Source organism: Eubalaena glacialis, chromosome 4, assembly GCF_028564815.1.
Source record: "Eubalaena glacialis isolate mEubGla1 chromosome 4, mEubGla1.1.hap2.+ XY, whole genome shotgun sequence".
NCBI lineage: Eukaryota > Metazoa > Chordata > Mammalia > Artiodactyla > Balaenidae > Eubalaena > Eubalaena glacialis.
The window spans coordinates 96,610,801-96,633,511 of record NC_083719.1 but is presented as its reverse complement, the minus strand read 5'-3'; positions in this window follow the sequence as shown (position 1 = coordinate 96,633,511).

Genomic DNA, 22,711 nt, shown 5'->3' with positions numbered 1-22,711 from the left:
GTGCTAACAAAAGATCAAGATGAAAAAAAAAATTAATTACATGGGACTGAGTGAACTGATGAGGATGAGTATAATTTTTGTGACTTTCTGTTTGAATTAAAAAAAAAAAATCTCACAAGGACTCAGAGGCAAAGAATATACAAATCAATTTTCACTGCAAAGTAAAGGAGCTGTTACAGTGGAGGATTACTGGACTGAATGTCAATATTATGTCATAGTATGAGTGTGTTTCATGTTTGGTAATTGCAATCATTGTTGCTTTTGTTGTGGTCATCCATGTACAATGCTTGGTGTCAGTCTATTTATCTCTTGTAAAAATAAAATACTGTGTGTGTGTGTGTGTGTGTGTGTGTGTGTGTGTGTGTGTGTGTGTGTGAAAAAATAAATAAATAAATAAAATAAAATTGTAAATCATTGCAAAAAAAAAAAAAACACAACTGTAGAAAAGATCAACAAAACCAAGAGCTGGTTTTCTGAAAAGATATACTAATTTCTAAGCCTTTAGCCAACCTCATCAAGAAAATAAGAGAGAGGACCCAAATAAACCAACTAAGAAATGAAAAAGGAAAATTACAACCAATATCACAAAAGTACAAACAATGTTAAGAGAATACTATGAACAGTTATATGAAAACAAATTGGACAAGCTAGAAAAAAATGGATAAATTCCTAGAAAGATACCATCTTCCAAAACGGAATCAGGAAGAAATAAATTGAACAGACTGATTATTACTATTGAAATTGAATCAGTAATCAAGGAACTTCAAATAAACCAAAGTTCAGTACCAGATGGCTTCATGGGGGAATTCTACCAAATATATAAAGAAGAGTTAATACCTATGCTTCTCAAACTATTCCAAAAAATTTAAGAGGAGGGAACACTGCCATATTCATGGTATGAGGCCACCATTACTCTGATAACAAAACCAGACAAAGACACTACAAAAAAACCCAAATCTAATGAATCTAATGAATACAGACACAAAGTCCTGATAAAATATTATCAAACTGAATTCAGTAATACATCTAAAGGATCAGACACCATGATAAAGTGGGATTTATTCCAGGGTGCAAAGATGGTTCAATATATGCAAATCAATCAATGTGATACACCATATTAATAAAATGAAGGATAAAAATCACATGATCATTTCAATAGACACAAGAAAAAGCATTTGACAAAATTCAACACCCATTCATGTTAATAACTCTCAACAATGTGGTATAGCACAACATAACAAAGGCCATTTATGACAAACCCACAGCCAACATAATATTCAATGGTGAAAAACTTAGTTTGTACTCTAAAATCAAGAACAAGACAAGGAGGCACTCTCACCATTTCTATTTAACATAGTATTCAAAGTCCTAGCCACAGCAATCTGACAAGAAATAGAAATAAAAGACATCCAAATTGGAAGGGAAGAAGTAAAACTGTCACTATTTGCAGGTGATATATTCTATATAGTAAACCCCAAAGTCTCCATAAAAAAATTATTAGACTAACTTAATTCAGTAAAGTTGCAGTGAACAAGAATAATATATAGAAATCTTTTGCTTTTCTACATATTAATAATGAACTATCACAAAGGAAAAGAAAAAAATCCCATTTACAATCGTATCAGAAAGTATAAAATATCTAGGAATAAGCTTAACCAAGGACGTGAAAGACCTATACTCTGAAAACTATAAGACATTGATGAAGGAAATTGAAAATAATACAAAGAAATGGAAAGATATCTCATGTTCATGGATTGGAAGAATTAACACTGTTAAAATGGCCATACTTCCCAAAGCAATGTACAGATTTAATGGAAGCCCTATCAAGTACCCATGACATTTTCCAGGAACTAGAACAAGTAATCCTAAAATCTGTATGAACCACAAAAGATTCTGAATAGCCAAAGAAACACTAAAAAAAAAAGAAGAAAGCTGGAGGCATCATGCTCCCTGACTTCAGACTATACTACAGTCATCAAAACACTAGCGTACTGGCACAAAAATAGACACGTAGATCAACAGAACAGAATGGAGAACCCAGAAATAAACCTAGGCACAAATGGTCAAGTAAGCTAAGATAACAGGGCAAAAATACACAGTGGGGAAAAGACAGTCTCTTCAATAAGTAGTGCTGGGAAAAGTGGACAGCTACATGTACAGGAATGAAATTAGAACAATTTTTTACACCATATTAAAAAAAAACTCAAATTGGATTAAAGACTTACATATAAGACCTGAAACCACAAAACTTCTAGATGAAAACATAAGCAGTACACTCTCTGACTTAAGTCTTAGCAATATTTTTTTTTGATCTATCTCCTCAGGCAATGAAAACAAAAGCAAAAATAAACAAATGGGACTTAATTAAACATAAAAGCTTTTACACAGCAAAGGAAAACACAGACAAAATGAAAACTCAATCTACTGAATGGAAGAAGACATTTGAAAATGATAAAGCATTAATATCCAAAATATATAAAGAGCTGATACAAGTCAATATAGAAAAAAACCAACAACATGATTAAAAAATGGAAAGAAAATCTGAATAGACATTTTTCCAAAGAAGACATACAGATGACCAACAGGCCTAAGAAAAATGCTATCCATCACTAATCATCAGGGAAATGCAAATCAAAACTGCAATGAGATAGCCATTCTGACAGGTGTAAGGTGCTATCATCAAAAGACAACAAATAATAAATGTTGGCCAGGATGTGGAGAAATGAAAATCCTAGTATACTGTTCTTATGAATGTAAATTTTTATAGCCTACTATGGAAAACAATATGGAGGATTCTCAAAAAAGTGAAAATAAAACTACCATATGATCCAGCAAGTCTACTACTGGGTACATATCTAAAAAAAATGAAAACAGTAATTTGAAAAGACATATGCATTCCAACGTGCATAGCAGCATTATTTACAATAGTCAAGGTATGGAAGCAACCTAAGTCCCCATGAATAGATGAATGGATAAAGAAGCTGTGGTAAGATGGCAGAAGAATAAGACGTGGAGATCACCTTCCTCCCCACAAATACATCAGAAATACATCTACATGTGGAACAACTCCTACAGAACACCTACTGAACACTGGCAGAAGAACTCAGACCTCCCAAAAGGCAAGAAACTCCCCACGTACCTGGGTAGGGCAAAAGAAAAAAGAAAAAAGAGACAAAAGAATAGGGATGGGACCTGCACCACTGGGAGTGAGCTGTGAGAGAGGAAAGGTTTCCACACATTACGAAGCCCCTTCACAGGCGGAGACTGTGGGTGGTGGAGGGGGGAAGTTTTGGAGCCAAAGAGGAGAGCGCAGAAACAGGGGTGCAAAGGGCAAAGCAGAGAGATCCCCGCATGGAGGATGGGTGCCGAACAGCACTCACCAGCCTGACAGGCTTGTCTGCTCACCTGCTGCGGCGGGTGGGGGCTTGGAGCTGAGGCTCGGGCTTCAGAGGTCAGAACCCAGGGAGAGGACTGGGGTTGGCTGCGTGAACACAGCCTAAAGGGGGCTAGTGCACCACAGCTAGCTGGGAGGGAGTCCGGGAAAAGGTCTGGGGCTGTCGAAGAAGCAACAGACATTTTTTGCCTCTTTGTTTCATGGTACACGAGGAGAGGGGATTTAGAGCGCTGCCTAAACAAGCTCCAGATATGGGCACGAGCTACAGCTATCAGCGCGGACCCCAGAGACAGGCATGAGATGCTAAGGCTGCTGCATCCACCAGGAAGCCTGTGTGCAAGCACACGTCACTAGCCACACCTCCCCTCCTGGGATCCTCTGCACGTCTCCTGTGGAGAGGCCACTGCCAGGGTCCCGTGATCCAGGGACAACTTCCCCAGGAGAACACGGCACTCCTCAGGCTGGTACAACGTCACGCAAGCCTCTACAGGCTCACCCCGCATTCTGTACCCCTACCTCTCCCCGGCCTGAGTGAGCCAGAGCCCCTGAATCAGCTGCTACTTTAACCCTGTCCTGTCTGAGCGAAGAATAGATGCCCTCAGGCAACCTACATGCAGAGGCGGGGCCAAATCCAAAGCTGGACCCCAGGAGCTGTGTGAACAAAGAAGAGAAAGGGAAATCTCTCCCAGCAGCCTCAGGAGCAGCGGATTAAATCTCCACAATCAACTTGATGTACTCTGCATCTGTGGAATACCTGAATAGACAACGAATCATCCTAAACTGAGGCGGTGGACTTTGGGAGCAACGATATATATATATTTTTTTCCTTTTTCTCTTTTCTGAGTGTGTATGTATATGCTTCTGTGTGTGATTCTGTCTGTATAGCTTTGCTTTTACCATTTGTCCTAGGGTGCTCTCCGTCCGGTTTTGTTTTGTTTTGTTTTGTTTTGCTTTTAGTATAGTTTTTGGCTCTTGTTATCATCAGTGGATTTGTTTTTTGGTTTGGTTGCTCTCTTCTTTCTTTCTTTTTTTTTTTTTAATTACTTTTTAAATTTTTTAATTTTAATAATTATTTTTTATTTTAATAACTTTATTTTATTTTTTTCTTTCTTTCTTTCTTTTTTTCTCCCTTTCATTCTGAGCCATGTGGATGAAAGGGTCTTGGTGCTCCAGCCAGGTGTCAGGCCTGTGCCTCTGAGGTGGGAGACCCGAGTTCAGGACATTGGTCCACCAGAGACCTCCCAGCTCCACATAATATCAAATGGTGAAAATCTCCCAGAGATCTCCATCCCAACGCCAAGACCCAGCTCCACTCAACTAGCAGCAAGCTACAGTGCAGGACACCCTATGCCAAACAACTAGCAAGAAAGGAACACAACCCCACCCATTAGCAGAGAGGCTGCCTAAAATCATAGTAAGGTCACAGACACCCCAAAACACACCACCAGATGTGGACCTGCCCACCAGAAAGACAAGATCCAGCCTCATCCACCAGAACACAGGCACTAGTCCCCACCACCAGGAAGCCTACACAACCCACTGAACCAACCTTAGCCACTGGGGGAAGTCACCAAAAACAATGGGGAGTACAAACCTGCAGCCTGCAAAAAGGAGACCCAAAACACAGTAAGTTAAGCAAAATGAGAAGACAGAGAAACACACAGCAGATGAAAGAGCAAGCAAAGTAAAAACCCACCAGACCAAAGAAATGAAGAAGAAATAGGCAGTCTACCTGAAAAAGAATTCAGAATAATGATAGTAAAGATAATCCAAAATCTTGGCAATAGAATGGAGAAAACACAAGAAACGTTTAACAAGGACCTAGAAGAACTAAAGAGCAAACAAATAATGATGAATGACACAATAAATGAAATTAAAAATTCTCTACAAGGAATCAATAGCAGGATAACTGGGGCAGAAGAACGGATAAGTTACCCAGAAGATAAAAGAGTGGAAATAAATACCATAGAGCAGAATAAAGAAAAAAGAATGAAAAGAATTGACGACAGTCTCAGAGACCTCTGGGACAACATTAAATGCACAAACATTTGAATTATACGGGTACCAGAAGAAGAAGAGAAAAAGAAAGGGACTGAGAAAATATTTGAAGAGATTAGAGTTGAAAATTTCCCTAATATGGGAAAGGATATAGTTAATCAAGTCCAGGAAGCACAGCGAGTCCCATACAGGATAAATCAAAGGAGAAACACGCCAAGACACATATTAATCAAACTATCAAAAATTAAATACAAAGAAAACATATTAAAAGCAGCAAGACAAAAACAACAAATAATATACAAGGGAATCCCCATAAGGTTAACAGCTGATCTTTCAGCAGAAACTCTGAAAGCCAGAAGGGAGTGACAGGACATATTTAAAGTGATGAAAGGGAAAAACCTACAACCAAGATTACTTTACCCAGCAAGGATCTCATTCAGATTCGACAGAGAAATTAAAACGTTCACAGACAAGCAAAAGCTAAGAGAATTCAGCACCACCTAATCAGCTTTACAACAAATGCTAAAGAAATTTCTCTAGGCAGGAAACACAAGAGAAGGAAAAGACCTACAATAACAAACCCAAAACAATTAAGAAAATGGTCATAGGAACATACATATCGATAATTACCTTAAATAAAAATGGATTAAATGCTTCAATCAAAAGACATAGACTGGCTGAATGGACACAAAAACAAGACCTGTATATATGCTGTCTAAAAGAGACCCTCTTCACACCTAGGGACACAAACAGACTGAAAGTGAGGGGATGGAAAAAGATATACCATTCAAATGGAAATCAAAAGAAAGCTGGAGTAGCAATTCTCATATCAGACAAAATAGACTTTAAAACAAAGACTATTACAAGAGACAAAGAAGGACACTACATAATGATCAAGGGATCCATCCAAGAAGAAGATATAACAATTGTAAATATTTATGCACCCAACATAGGAGCACCTCAATACATAAGGTAAATATTAACAGCCATCAAAGGGGAAATCGACAGTAACACAATAATTGTAGGGGAAGTTAACACCCCATTTTAACCAATGGACAGATGATCCAAAATGAAAATAAATAAGGAAACAGACGCTTTAAATGATACATTAAACAAGATGGATTTAATTGATATTTATAGGACATGCCATCCAAAAACAACAGAATATACTTTCTTCTCAAGTGATCATGGAACATTCTCCAGGATAGATCATATCTTGGGCGACAAATCAAGCCATGGTAAATTTAAGACAATTGAAATCATATCAAGTATCTTTTCCGACCACAACGCTATGAGGCGACATATCAATTACAGGAAAAGATCTTTTAAAAATACAAACACATGGAGGCTAAACAATACACTAGTTAATAACCAAGAGATCACTGAAGAAATCGTAGAGGAAATCAAAAAATACCGAGAAACAAATGACAAGGAAAACACGACGACCCAAAACCTATGGGATGCAGCAAAAGCAGTTCTAAGAGGGAAGTTTATAGCAATACAATCCTACCTTAAAAAACAAGAAACATCTCAAATAAACAACCTAACCTTACACCTAAAGCAATTAGAGAAAGAAGAACCAAAAAACCCCAAAGTTAGCAGAAGGAAAGAAATCATAAAGATCACATCACAAATAAATGAAAAAGAAATGAAGGAAACAAGAACAAAGATCAATAAAAGTAAAAGCTGGTTCTTTGAGAAGATAAACAAAATTGATAAACCATTAGCCAGACTCATCAAGAAAAAAAGGGAGAAGACTCAAATCAACAGAATTAGAAATGAATAAGGAGAAGTAACAACTGACACTGCAGAAATACAAAGGATCATGAGACATTACTACAAGCAACTATATGCCAATAAAATGGACAACCTGGAAGAAATGGACAAATTCATAGAAAAGCACAACCTTCCAAGACTGAACCAGGAAGAAATAGAAAATATAAACAGACCAATCGCAAGCACTGAAATTGAAACTGTGGTTTAAAATCTTCCAACACACAAAAGCCCAGGACCAGATGGCTTCACAGGCAAATTCTATCAAACATTTAGAGAAGAGCTAACACCTATCCTTCTCAAACTCTTCCAAAATATTGCAGAGGGAGGAAGACTCCCAAACTCATTCTATGAGGCCACCAACACCCTGATACCAAAACCAGACAAAGATGTCACAAAGAAAGAAAACTACAGGCCAATATCACTGATGAACATAGCTGCAAAAATCCACTGCACAATACTAGCAAACAGAATCCAACAGCGCCTTAAAAGGATCATACACTATGATCAAGTGGGGTTTATCCCAGGGATGCAAGGATTCTTCAATACCTGCAAATCAATGTGATACACCATATTAAAAAACTGAAGGATAAAAACCATATGGTCATCTCAATAGATGCAGAAAATGCTTTTGACAATATTAAACACCCATTTATCATAAATCCACCCATTTATCATAAAAATCCTCAACAAAATACTTGCAAACAGAAACCAACAGCACATTAAAAGGATCATACACCATGATCAAGTGGGGTTTATCCCAGGAACGCAAGGATTCTTCAATATACGCAAATCAATCAAGGTGATACACCATATTAACAAACTGAAGCATAAAAACCATATGATCATCTCAACAGATGCAGAAAATCTTTGGACAAAATTCAACAACCATTTATGATAAAAACCCTCCAGAAAGTAGGCAGAGAGGGAACTTACCTCAACATAACAAAGGCCATATGACAAACCCACAGCCAGCATCGCCCTCAATTGTGAAAAACTGAAACCATGTCCACTAAGATCAGCAACAAGACAAGGTTGCCCACTGTCACAATTATTATTCAACATTGTTTTGGAAGTTGTAGCCACAGCAATCAGAGAAGAAAAAGAAATAAAAGGAATCCTAATTGGAAAAGAAGAAATAAAGCTGTCACTGTTTGCAGATGACACAATACTATACATAGACAATCCTAAAGATGCTATCAGGAAAATACTAGGGCTAATCAATGAATTTGGTAAAGTAGCAAGATACAAAATGAATGTACAGAAATCTCTTGCATTCCTATGCACTAATGATGAAAAATCTGAAAGAAAAATTAAGGAAACCCTCCAATTTACCATTGCAACAAGAAGAATAAAAGACCTAGGAATAAACCTACCTAAGGAGACAAAAGACCTATATGCAGAAAACTATAAGACACTGTTGAAAGAAATTAAAGGTGATACATACAGGTAGATATACCATGTTCTTGGATTGGAAGAATCAACATTGTGAAAATGACTATACTACCCAAAACAATCTACAGATTCAGTGCAATCCCTATCAAACTACCACTGGCATTTTTCAGAGAAATAGACCAAAAAATTTCAAAATTTGTACAGAAACACAAAAGACCCCGAATAGCCAAAGCAATCTTGAGAAAGAAAAACGGAGCTGGAGGAATCAGGCTCCCTGATTATACTACAAACTATATTACAAAGCTACAGTAAACAAGACAGTATGGTATTGGCACAAAAACAGAAATATAGATCAATGGAACAGGATACAAAGCCCAGAGATAAACCCATGCACATATGGTCACCTTATTTTTGACAAAGGAAGCAAGAATACACAATGGAGAAAAGACAGCCTCTTCAATAAGTGGTGCTGGGAAAACTGGACAGCTATATGTAAAAGAATGAGATTAGAACACTCCCTAACACCATACACAAAAATAAACTCAAAATGGATTAAAGACATAAATGTAAGTCTAGACACTATAAAACTCTTAGAGGAAAACATAGGCAGAACACTCTATGACATAAATCACAGCAAGATCCTTTTTGACCTACCTCCTAGAGAAATGGAAATAAAAACAAAAATAAGGAAAAAGGACCTAATGAAACTTAAAAGCTTTTGCACAGCAAAGGAAACCATAAACGAGACGAAAAGACAACCCTCAGAATGGGAGAAAATATTTGCAAATGAAGCAACTGACAAAGGATTAATCTCTAAAATTTACAAGTAGCTCATGCAGCTCAATATCAAAGAAACAAACAACCCAATCCAAACATGGGCAGAAGACCTAAATAGACATTTCTCCAAAGAAGATATACAGATTGCCAACAAACACATGAAAGGATGCTCAACATCATTAATCATTAGAGAAATGCAAATCAAAACTACAATGAGATATCCTCTCACACTAGTCAGAATGGCCATCATCAAAAAATCTACAAACAATAAATGCTGGAGAGGGTGTGGAGAAAAGGGAACCCTCTTGCACTGATGGTGGGAATGTAAATTAATACAGCCACTATGGAGAACAGTATGGAGGTTCCTTAGAAAACTAAAAACAGAACTACCATATGACCTGGCAATCGCACTACTGGTCATATAACATACCCTGAGAAAACCATAATTCAAAAAGAGTCCTGTACCACAATGTTCATTGCAGCACTACTTACAATAGCCAGGACATGGAACCAACCTGTTTCCATAGACAGATGAATGAATAAAGAAGATATGGCACATATATACAATGGAATATTACTTGGCCATAAAGAGAAATGAAATTGAGTTATTTGTAGTGAGGTTGATGGACCTAGAGTCTGTCATACAGAGTGAAGTAAGTCAGAAAGAGAAAAACAAATACCGTATGCTAACACATATGTATGGAATCTAAAAAAAAATGGTCATGAAGAACCTAGGGGCAGGACGGGAATAGACACAGACCTACTAGAGAATGGACTTGGACACAGGAAGCGGGGGAAGGGTAAGCTGGGACAAAGTGAGAGAGTGGCATGGACATATATACACTACCAAATGTAAAATAGATAGCTAGTGGGAAGCAGCCGCATAGCACAAGGAGATCAGCTCGGTGCTTTGTGACCACCTAGAGTGGTGGGATAGGGAGGGTGGAAGCGATAGAGATGCAAGAGGGAGGAGATATGGGGATATATGTACATGTATAGCTGATTCACTTTGTTATAAAGCAGAAACTAACACACCATTGTAAAGCAATTATAAAAAATTAAATTTTAAAAATAAAAAAATTTTAAAAAGCTGTGCTGTGTGTGTGTATGTATATGTATATACATACACACACACACACAATGAAATATTACCCAGTCACAAAAAGGAATAAAATTTTGCCACTTGCAACAACATGGATAGACTTGGAGGGTATTATGCTTAGTGAAATAAGTCAGACAGAGAAAGACATACCATATGCTTTCATTTATATGTGGAATCTAAGAAATAAAAGAAATGAATAAATAAATAGAAATAGTCTCATACATAGAACAAACTAGTGGTTACAGTGAGGAGAGGAGTGGGGGAAGGGGCAAGATAGGGGAAAGGGATTAAGAGGTACAAACTACAAGGTAGAAAATAAATAAGATACAAGGATAATATGTACAGCACAGGGAATATAACCAATATTTTATAATAACTTTAAATGGAGTACCACCTAAAAAAAATATCAAATCACTATGTTGTACACCTGAAACTAATATAACATTGTAAATCAACTATACTTAAAATTTTTAATATAAAAGTAAATCAATAAATAATAAATGGAATTTAGTAGAAAAAAGAAAGGAAGGAAGGAAGGGAGGGAGGGAGGGAGGGAGGGAGGGAGGGAGGGAGGGAGGGAGGGAGGGAGGGAAGAGAGATGAAATTTTATTAAATAATTTTTTTCCCACAGCTAAGACGGCAGGTTTAATGAATATCCAAATTCTGACAAGACAGGGCCTCAACTCTCCAGATTATTATTACCCAACTAGTACCTTAGATAAGATATTAATAAGCCATTCTATTAGTCTGGCTGCTTACTGGAGATAGAGTACAGATAAGGCCAGTGTATCCCATAGTTATTCTCATACCTCCTCTGCTATAAAATGTGTTTATCAATCCAAGACAATATTGTGTGGGATACCTGCTGATAAATGAGGTATTCTGTACACACTCTTTGCAGGAAAATCCAACTAATATCCAGAACAGATACTGATTCCAGTAAAGCCATTCTTTGCTTTCCCTCTTGCTTGTAAATGGAAGGAATCTGGTTTAATTGATTAGCCTCTTGGTTAGGTTTGCCAGATAAAATAAGACCCCAATTTAAATGGAAATATCAGATAAACATGAATAATTTTTGGTATGAGTATGTCCCAAAATGCTTATACTAAAAAATAACATTATTTATCTGAAATTCAAATTTAACTAGGCATCCTGTATTTTTATTTGCTATCTCTGGCAACCCTACTCCAGGTAGCTGTCTGGTCTACCCAAAGATTGGTGACAGATGAAGGATACAGTATATATCTGCTGTTGGCCACTAGGACATTTAGCAGTGGCAATAGCTACATCAACCTTGGTGAGAGGAAACCCTTATTGTTCAGTACATGAATAGCCTCCATTCCTACCATCATGGCCACTGTCTCTGTGCCCACTGTGGTACAGGAGTGAATGAAGAGAGAAGATGTTTGACATCCATAGAATGAGCCATCCTGCACACTTGTTCTCTGAGAGTATCCTCTAAGATGAAACACAAAGATTCATATATTTCGTGCCAGTCCAATCAGCCCAACCTCAGGCTTCTTTTCTAGAATTCCTTAACCAGCTGGACAAACTATTTGCCATTTCCCAGGATTTCAGTATATGTTTACATCTCCAGACAATTCTCTCTCCAAATAAAGTGAATGACCAAGTGTTTGTTCACATCTCTGCCTAATACGAAGATTTTCATTTACACTGTCCTACAGCACTGGCCTTAAGGTGGAACTGTGATGCAACAGTGGTTCATTCCAGGCTGGCACCAGTCCTGAGTTTTCCCCTTTATGAGTTGGTTATAGAAAAACCCTTATAAAGCCATACTGTGGGCTGATAAAGAGGGGTTGGTCTAATACAAGTGGGGAACATACAGCTCTGGCTCAGCTATTTACGTGATTTGTTAGTGTCTTCTGATTCTACCCAGGCTTGATCCCAAGTATGCCATTTTCATCACCCATTGGATTGCCATTGCCTTGCCTGATCTCATGACTCGGTGCATCTGATAATACACAGTTCCTGATGGGTAGTTCTGGTTGCACAGACGATGGGTACCCTCTAGTCAGGCCCTCAGTCTCTACTAGGGTGAAGCATCCCAGGAACAGTGTTTTTAACCCAGAGTACTTATTTTCTGCAGAAGGCACGAACTTGCTCCAGAATTTTCCTATGGACATTTTCCAGAGACGCCTCATGGCATTTTTATGCATAGTGCATACCTTGAACTTCAATGCCATTAGATCTGCTGGGTGATACAAACTGAGCACCAGAGCAACAACTTACACCTGCTGCAGACACCTCTTGATCCAGCCCCTACTCTAATCTGTTAGCCTTGAGAGTCACACAGGAATGGATTAGAGCAGCAATCTCAAGTACAGCATAGGCTGACTCCATCACCCAAAGAGGTCCAAAAGGTAGAAGATCTAACAACTTGTTGTTTACTTTAGAGGGGATGTCCCACTGTGCCCATATGACTGGCATACACACTATCAATGAGAGTGTATTCATTTACCACTGTTGTGTAACACACTGTCACAAGTTTAGTGGCTTAAAACAGCCTATTTTTATTATCTTACAGTTTCTCTGGTTCAGGAGTCCAGGCATGGCTTTACTGGGTTCTCTGTTCCAGGTTCTTTCCAGGCTGCAATCCAGGTGTGACTGACTCAGGTCTCCTTAAAGGCTTGATGGGAAGATCTACTCCCAAGCTCCCTCAGTTGGTTGCTAGAATTCCTCTCCATACAGCTATAGAGCTGAGTCCTCATTTTCTTACTAGCTTTCAGCTGGAGTCCACCCGTAGGTCCCAAGGCTGTTCATAGCTCCGTGACAAATGGAGAGAGCTCACAACTTAGCCATTTGCCTCTAGCAGGAAAATTTCTCGCTCTTCAGGAAGGGCACTGTTCCTCTTTTATGGGCTTTCACTTAATTAAGTCTAGCCCAACCAGGATAAACTCTTTTTTCATTAACTCAAAAGCAACTGATTTAGGGCCCAATTACAACTGCAAAAGCCCTTCACCTTTGTCATATAACAGAACTTAATCACACGAGTGAAGTTCCAAGATACTCACTATGTTCTGTAATCATTAGTCAAGAGTATGTCTACTGTATTTGTTTTTCTCTTTCTCTAAGGGAAAAAAAAAAAAAAAAAAAGGTCATGAAGAACCTAGTGGCAAGACGGGAATAAAGACACAGACCTACTAGAGAATGGACTTGAGGATATGAGGAGGGGGAGGCGTAAGATGTGACAAAGTGAGAGAGTGGCATGGACATATATACACTACCAAACGTAAAGTAGATAGCCAGTGGGAAGCAACCGCATAGCACAGGGAGATCAGCTCTGTGCTTTGTGACCACCTAGAGGGGTGGGATAGGGAGGGTGGGAGGGAGGGAGATGCAAGAGGGAAGAGATATGGGAACATATGTATATGTATAACTGATTCACTTTGTTATAAAGCAGAAGCTAACACACCATTGTAAAGCAATTATACTTCAATAAAGATGTTTAAAAAAAAAAAAAAGTTATTAGCCTGCCCTAGAAAGCTATGACACTCTGTCATTCCTGGTGTGGTCTTTCCAGTGGCTGCAGTAGCAATACCCAGAGGCTTATTACAAATGAAGCCTCTCAAAAGGGAACCCTCCTATATGTTGGTGGGAATGTAAATTGGTACAACCACTATGGAGAACAGTATGGAGGTTCATCAAAAAACTAAAAAAGAGCTAATATATGACCCAGCAATCCCACTCCTGAGCATATATCCAGAGAAAACCATACTACGAAAAGACACATGTATCCCAATGTTCATTGTATCATGATTTATGACAGCCAAGGCATGGAAGCAACCTAAATGTCTACCGACAGAGGAATGGATAAAGAAGATGCAGTACATATATACAATGGAATATTAGTCAGCCATAAAAAAGAATGAAATAATGCCATTTGCGGCAACATGGATGGACCTAGAGATTATCATGCTGAGTGAAGTAAGTCAGACAGAGAAAGACAAATATCATATCATATCACTTATATGTGGAATCTAAAAAGAAAATGGTATAAATGAACGTATTTACAAAACAGAAATAGAATCACAGACTTTGAAAATGAACTTATGGTTACCAAAGGGGAAAGCTGGGGTGGGGGGAGAAATAAATTATGAGCTTGGGATTAACTTATACACACTACTATATGTAAAATAGATAAACAAGGACCTACTGTATAGCACAAGGAACTCTACTCAATATTCTCTAATAACCTATATGGGAAAAAATCTGAAAAAGAATAGATATATGTATATATATATATAACTGAATCACTTTGCTGTACACCTGAAACTAACACAATATTGTAAATTAACTATACTCCAATATAAAATAAAAATTAAATCTAAAAAAATGTTTTAAATTAAAATTTAAAAAAGAAAGAAATGTAGCCTCTCAGGTCCCACCTCAGATCTACTCATCAGATTCTGTATTTCAACAAGATCCCTTGTTGATATACATGCACATTAAGGTTTGAAAACAGCTAGAAGAAAATGGTAATGTTAATATGCCTTTGCAAACTTGAAGAAACTTAAAAGATATAAAGTAAGAAATTTCTCTAGTAGAAGATCTTATGATTTAATTACCTTTTGCCAAAATGATATATTGACTTAACTATGAAATGGCTCCCTAATCAATGATGATATTAATATCAGTGTTTATATTAGTGTAATTTCAACATCATATATTCTGTGAAATATTAGTAAAATTAGGGTCTGTCATTGACTGACTTTGCTTTTTATTAATAATCTAACTTTTAATTTTATACTCTGCCAGTGGACACATATGGTAATAGTTGTGAAAAATAGTAATTTGGCTAGGAGAAATACTCATGTTTCATAAGTCAGGGTCTCTGGAGCTATGTCACTGCATGGTTTTCCTTTGCAATACCTAGTAGGGATTTGGCAGAAGAGAACTGAACCACGTAAGTATGGCCATGCAGGAAGAGGTTGGTTGCTTTGATGGAAAGCCCCTTGGCTTTCCAAGTCATTACTTGACAGCCATATCAACTTACTTCATCACTTCATTTTTGTGAGCTTCAGTTTACTTATTTGTAGTAAAGAAAAAATGTTTACCCTTGTAGATGAGAAACTAATAAAATGATGCATACGGAAGGATTTTATGAACTATTAAGGCCATGCATGGGTAGGTGGTTAACTGGCATCTCACTGGAAGATTGGCAATCTACAGTCACCTGTAATCTGCCAAGTTCAGGTTCAGACAATTGGTTCCATCACAGAGTTCTGTGATCCCCAATTTCTCAGAGATTAAAAAGATTTCATGTTAAATTCTATTATATTTTAGGAATCTAATGTAGCTTTACTTCAAGTAGGATGTGAATCTTTGGCACCAGCGTCCGGCTTTCCCTTTGCCAAAGGAAAGCGTGGTCTTTGCCCTTCAGATAATCATTGAGGTCCAGGTACTTGGTTCCATCAAATATATGTTCCCAGAAAACAAAGAGCCAAGACCACTAAGGTTATAAATATATCTGAATTCTTAAACCAAGTGTGCAACCTGGCATTTCAAATATGTATTTTATTTGTGCCACAACAGTGTGTTTTTAAAAATTATGGCCAACATCTAATAACAGAGATTCACATAAAAATTGGAATTTCTTACATCCTGAAAAATCAGACGTAGCAACCCTAAATCTAGTTGCCAATATGGTGGACAATACTCTACTATAAATGAACATTGCTATCTGGGTCCCAGGTACCACAATACTCATTCTCAGGCTCCACTCACTCATTTGCTATAGCTATAGCCATTTGACTTACCAAGCCCTGACCCTTCTGTGACTTCTGAGTTCGCCTTAAGTTGCTCCAAAGTGATGGGAACTGTCTGTAGCAATGTCAGGCCGTTCAACCCTCAGGCTTCCCTGCCTGGCTCGTTGAAATCCACGTGCTCCAGGATGGGAAGCCAGGAGACTGAACCCCTGAGCATCAAAGTATGAAGGGCCCCTGAGCTGTACTTGGACCTTAACTCATCTCACAGGGCATAATATTCTATCATCTGGATGTGTGCATATATCTTCAGGAATATCTGAAGCACTAAAAATACTTCTCTTACTTGTACCTTTACTTCTTTCCCTGAGCCCTTCTCTGCCCAGGTGGACTAACAGTTCTCTGATGCACATTGCTCCTCCTGGCTCAGAACTAAAGCCATTTAGGAACAAACTCAAAGAAGGTGTATCCAGGAAAATGGAGGCGACTTAGCTAAGGGAATAGGACCTGTGAGTCATGCCGTCCTGCTAAAGAAGGTGATTTTCATGGCATCGCATCTGTGATAGAACAGATATAACCATATTCACCCATGTTACTTATCAGCAATAATCATCAGAAGGGTTTAAACCCAGCATCAAATACAAAATGACTTCTACTTTGACTCTTCATATGCTTTTACTTCTTCAGTTCTACCCCACAAAACAAAATCAGACAGCCATCTTTTAGTTGGCCAACAACAATTCTGATGTCAAAAATAAAATTTACCACAAAGAGAGAACTAATTAGTATGAAATTAATCACACAAATCCAGTGGGGAAAAATGTGCCTAACATGGGGTATTTACACACTTTCCCCCAAATTTAGTAAATGCCATGGGAATCAAGATAATTACATGGGGATTTATTCCTAATGTAATTAATTAAAATCTAGGAGCTGTTACCAGAGTTGACAATAACATCTCAGATTTGTTCCAGTTGCTAAAATGCTGGTGGGAGCACATGATGGCTATATTTGACTCTTTGGGCTCACACAGAAGGGCTTATGAGGAATGAATTCTGAATTAGCCACCAGCTCTGTGGATGTGTGAAGGAGTTGATGGAATGTGACAGGGGAAGTGTGATCTGTGCCAACTACTATAACATTGATTGTCTTATGACTGCTAGCAAGAATCTAAATAAATAGACCTTCCATGCTCCAAATGAAAGGAATAGTACCTACAGATGGCAGTGCTTCAAGTACATCCCAGTCAACACAGTTTTGCTATGCCTACCCCTATGCCAGGCACCGAGGACACATGAACCTTGTCTTCTAAAACGAGGCAATACAGTTAGAGGAGGCAGAGAGATTCAACACTCTCTTGTCCCTAGATCCCTTACCATTAGCATCTATGATCCATGAAAGCAGGAACTGTTGCACCCCCAGTGTATACATAGTGCCTGACACATAGCAACTGCTCCTTAACTACGCATTGGTTGACTGAAGGAGTGAATGGATAGATGGATATGTGAATGAATAAATGAATGACTGTGAAATTACATGCTACCAAAATACAGACGAGGAAGCTTTTTAGTTATGAGTAAAGACTGAAACCCAAGGGGATTAATCATGCAATTGGCAGGCCCTGTGACACCCTTTAATCCAAGGCTCAAACAGGTTGTCCTGGACCACACTCCCACTTAGGGCCCTGAGTAAAATCATCCATCCTCTTTTCTTTTGTTCATTGACTTGGACTGTCGGCACCAGAATACCTACTCCCCTGATGGTATTAAGAATTCAAAGAAAGAAAAATTACATTCTGTTCTGAAAAAAAATGAGATTTTTAGAGTTAGACTCACAGTGAGTCTAATATTCAAAACTTCTAAAAATCTGCAAAGGGGACAATATTAATCCGTTTATTTTTCACTGCAGTATGCCAGAAGTTTCCTCCATGCTGTTTTAAATTTCATACTCACCTAGGTGTAGTACTAAAGAGAAAAATCTCAAAAATGAATTTTGATATATGTAAATAGATTAGCCATCCCTGATCTGCCCTTCTCCTTTGGAAGAAGGTATCCTATCTTTCTTTATTGGTATCTGGAAATGGCCAAACTCTGATACAACTGAGTTATACCAGATTATTTCTCAAACATGGTTTTGCACCACAATATTATCTTGATGAAGCAATCCAGGTGAGTGACATATGGGCATTAGGATCCTCGCTCTGGCCATCAGAGCCAAGCACCCACCCAGATGAACTGATTCACCCTCTCCCAAATGACTGGTCTAACAGTTCAAACAAAGCAAACATGAACCACAATGGTTCAGGATGTTTGTGTTCCTGATGCTACATGGTTAACCCAAACCCCTTAACTGCCTTTCTCTAACATGGTTTAGGAATCAGCTGTTTGGAATATAGTTTTTTCCTCATAGTATTTTCTTTTTAATACTGAAAACTAAATTCAAAAAAATTTTCAACTTTCAAAAATAACTTTGACAGAAAAAGCTTTGCATCTCTTTTTCAAAGTAAACATCTGTTAATTACTCTGGTGCTGGAGCTGAAAAAATTCAGATTGTGTGAAGATTGTTCCAGTTTAATAAAACAGGACTGAAAAACAGCCAACATGGCGGCACCATTAGACTGACTGTTTTCTGTAGATACACGGAATATATGAATAATAATGCTTCCCTTCTTAACTTGCTGACTTGAAGGCACAATCGAATAGTATATTTCTGATTAATCCAGGGCCCAGTCCACATAGGCACATGTGCAGAGTTCTGATAAGGTGAAGAAAGATGTGTTTCCATGTCAACAATTTAAAGGTTGGAACTATTTTGAGTTGTTAATATAAACTTTGATATTAGCTCATTGACTCTGACGGTTTTGCAAAGAATAAATTCTAACACATTTACAATGACTGCTGAAATGTATTAAATCTCTAGAGAAGGTAGAAAAATGTGTACACATGACAGGTTTGTCAATCATCTTTTGCTCTGGTTATGTGACATTAGCATGTGATTTTTGTTAACTAGAAAAATGACAGTATAATATTTCATAATGGCCCCACACTAAAACATTCTATGACTCTTTATATGTTCTTCCTGTGTCTTTTTGTAATGACCAAAAAAAAAAAAAGCCCAGTGGCTACATCTTGAAGCATCATACCATCTCATCAGCTTATTAATACTCAGAACTTACAACATCATTATCATAATTACAGGCAAGAATATTTTTGTCAATAATTAAAGAGTCATGATGATTCTTGTCCCTGGATATTATACCCATCAGCTCTCTCCTGTTTTCTTTTCCTGGGACTCCCTTACTCAGAGACAAAAGGATGATTATCTCATGTCAGGAATCTTATAATATCAGTAGAAAGAACCAAAAAAACAAAAACAGAAGAGAGAGTTTGTCAATGATTATGAAAAACCTAATGTTATTCTAAGGGATTTACAGAGCTCAAGGCATTTAAGTGGGAAGAGAGGCCAGAAGAAAAGAGATTCAGGGCATGACTAAGAGCAGACTAAGGGTCAAGTCAGTAAAGATTTAACTGGGAGGGAAATGTAGGGTAGATACGGGAAAGAAGGCATAAAGGATGCTGGAAAAATTTAACTTATAGACTAATTATTCCCAAAATTCTCATTTCAATCTTCCAAGATTAATGAGTAACACATTACACTGATTAATGTCTGATATTCACAAGTGGTGGCTATAAGAAGGTGCCTCTGTGATCTCTGAGTGGGAGGCCCCAGGGGCTGCCCTCTGAAAATCCCACCTTCCCAGGTGTTAAGGCTCTGCTTCCCACATTACTTCCAGCCAACAATCAAGTTTGGCAGGGAGACTCAGGCAGACCAGCTCCTAGGAGACATGGGACTCCTCAAATGGGCAACCTTGGCTCCACAGCTCTTGATAGCCCTGAGAAACTTTCCTCAGAACTGCAAGATGGTCTAAAACTCTTCCATCCAGCCTTCCTTCCTTTCTTCCTTCTCTCCTTCTTTGAGGTCAGACCTCCATCATGGTCTGATGGTTCCACCAGCCTGTCCCCACTCCATCTTCTCTGAGAAGCATTTTCCTTAAGAAGTCTCTTATGTATTTATTCCATCTTGGCATGTACTTCTTGAAAGACCCCCATTCACTCACCCACCAAGCGTATTCTGTATTCCCAATGAAGATTTTAGGATAAGCAGTTAACATTTGTTGAATATCAACTATATGCCAACTAACTTACAAATATTATCCAGTTTAAATTAATTCCCACATCAACTCTGCTAGAGAGTATTATCCTACATTTAATACTTGAAAAAGCTATACTCAAAGAGTTTAGGAATTAGATTGAACCATATGAAATTGCCAGTCTTGTAAGTCAAAAAAGGTCAAATGTTGGCAGTTTCATGATGTCTAACCTATATAATTTTGCCAAGGTTGCACGGCCACTAAGTGAACAAAGTAAAATTTGAACAATTTCTGTCTGCTTCCAAAACTCAAGTCTTTTCACTCTACCATAATGCTTCACAGTACTCAATGAAGATGGACCCTATGTGTAAATCTCCCCCATGAGATTATTCAACGTCATATTTGACATAATATATACTGAAGATACCTGAGAAAATCAAACATACTAGGTACACTGATAATTTAAGAATGTTCTAGTTCTAAGTCTTTCCTCAATGTTCCTAACAATATGAGAGCTACAAAACAATGTGAATAATATATATGTGTACATATGCATAGAAAAAGCCTAGAAGCCACTGGTGGTAGGAATTGGATAATTTTTGTTATTGTTTTCATTCATCTATAGTTTATCTTTTCCACAGAGAGCACATATTCTTGTATAATAAACAGTTATTAAAATAAACATAAAGGTGTATTGCTGGCAAATCTTTCTCAAAATGCATCCATGATCCTAGTGCTATTAGTCATAGACTCTAGGCAGCAAGTAGACTAGTCAACAGGGAAGAAAACATCCTCAGGACTGCTCTGCCTCCAATATCTTCTGGCCATGGACCTTTCTGGTTGCACCACTCTGTGCTCAGTGTGAGGACCTTGTCCTCCCCCTGGCAGAGACAGTGTGCCTCAGTGTGAACAGGTCGGGAGAAGGCAGGGCACCAAGTCACACAGAGCTCTGATTCACACAGCTCCCTTTGGGGCAGAGGAAACCTGAGCTTTACAAAGATTCCTGTATGAACTCCCAACTTTGTGCTGCGACTAATGGAGTCTACTTACTACCCTTCAACGAATTCCAAAGAGAGAATTCAAGTTTCTCTAACAGCTGTTTGTTAATGTGAGGTTAAAAAAACAGACATTTTTGTGATGACAGCCATGAAACAGAGTTGCACTGGGTAAATATTGACCCAAGTAAAGCCTAAACCAATATTTTATCTTAGGTAATAAATCTTGATATTGAGAAAACCTAGATTTTGTTTCCTGCTGTAAACATTATTATAATTTTAGAGAGTGATAATAATCTCTTTATCCTGACCTTGAAATTTAATTGAAGTTTAGATTTAGGATCAATTATTCTGAAAGAAGGAAAAGGCATTTTAGCAATAAAATCATTTGTCATTTTCTTCTATTTCCATACTGCTTTGTACATTCCTGCAGGGCAGCACAATAGATTACAAAACTGTGTCCTTGTCTGTAATCTGTCACTAGAATTGGTGTTGCATGATGGCAAAACCCATGACTAGACCATTAAATAACCATTCCAGTCCTTAACTGAATACGTGATACCTCATCCATACTTGATAGATATACACTAAATGGGCAAACAAATGGGTGAATGTGTAATAACTCATTACACCTTATGAAGAACTCTTCCAATAGCTTGTCTCATTTAATTACAATGGGAAATGATGGAGAAAGGTGGAAGTAGCAAAATGTCTTCTAAATTCAGTTACACCTTTCAACATGCTAATAGCAAATAATTTATTGCCCTATTACTTAAGGAAAGAACTTGATTTCTCTAATATTCAAAGCTTAAGGAAAGCACTTATTCAAAGAACAAAAATGACATCAATATGCTGATAGGCTTCTAAAAGTCCCTTACAGGGACTTCCTGGGTGGTGCAGTGGTTAAGAATCTGCCTGCCAGAGGGCAAACAGCATAAGCAAAAAGAACTACAATCCTGCAGCCTGTGGAACAAAAACCACATTCACAGAAAGATAGGCAAAATGAAAAGGCAGAGGACTATGTACCAGATGAAGGAACAAGATAAAACCCCAGAAAAACAACTAAATGAAGTGGAGATAGGCAACCTTCCAGAAAAGGAAATCAGAATAACGATAGTGAAGAGGATCCAGGACTTCAGAAAAAGAATGGAGGCAAAGATTGAAAAGATGCAAGAAATGTTTAACAAAGACCTAGAAGAATTAAAGAACAAACAAACAGAGATGAAGAAAACAATAACTGAAATGAAAAATACACCAGAAGGAAACAATAATAGAATAACTGAGGCAGAAGAATGAACAAATGAGTTGAAAGAATGGTGGGAATAGCTGCCGAGGAGCAGAATGAAGAACAAAGGATGAAAAGAATTGAAGACAAACTCAGAGACCACTGGGACAACACTAAAA